At 45.5% G+C, this 749-nt stretch overlaps 1 non-coding gene across 1 annotated transcript; it reads left to right on the top strand.

Annotated features, from left to right (window-relative positions):
* The first annotated feature begins 273 nt into the window (after positions 1–273).
* Pmar_PMAR022297 lies at positions 274–345 on the top strand. The gene has a single exon. It is a non-coding gene; the product is annotated as a tRNA-Trp (tRNA).
* Positions 346–749: the final 404 nt, after the last annotated feature.

Here is a 749-nt window from a genome sequence, read left to right on the forward strand (position 1 = left end):
TAGGTCTCATAGGGCAATGTGAATGATCGTTGGTGTTGCGATTACTTTCGATTACTGATTACACCGTATTCCTCGTTGGTACAGTCTGCGTTGGGTTACGTATCAGGAGGAGGTTACAATAATCTTGGGAGTGATTCGATCATTGTTTCACCGTCTCAGGATGAGTATGGGCTTATTGATCCGTGGGAGACGGGGTTGTTAACCTAGCGGATTAAGTGGGATCTGCGAGTGGCTCCTCGGGTGATGTTGCACTGCAGGAGTCGTTTATCACTTGGCCCTGTGGCGCAACGGTAGCGCATCTGACTCCAGATCAGAAGGTTGTCCGTTCGAATCGGGCCGGGGTCATTATTTTGCGCATCAATCTGTATTTGCGTTCACCCTTACAGACATTCCTTTGGTAACCTATGAGCCTCCTCGATAGCCTTCGATTCTCTTAAGTGTCCTACAGATCATTACTTCAACTTCACATCATTATGACTATCGGCTATTCAATTCGAAAATAATTATTGAAAACCCGACCCTACAGTTGAGCGTCTTGGTCGAGGCTCGAGCCGCTCGAAGAGATCCCCCTTACCTGCTGTTGAATGACTCCTTATGTGTTGGACCTACATGAAAATTCTGAGGAAATTTTGGGAGGTTTTGATTGGTTTCTGTACACTTTCACGCGAATTCTTGTGTAAACTCATGAGCTCAGCTGAAGAAAGAGAACATATATTCGAAGTTGCTGTCGAAGTTGGAAATTGTTGTGA

Source organism: Perkinsus marinus, assembly GCF_000006405.1.
Source record: "Perkinsus marinus ATCC 50983 genomic scaffold scf_1104296932410, whole genome shotgun sequence".
Lineage (NCBI taxonomy): Eukaryota > Perkinsozoa > Perkinsida > Perkinsidae > Perkinsus > Perkinsus marinus.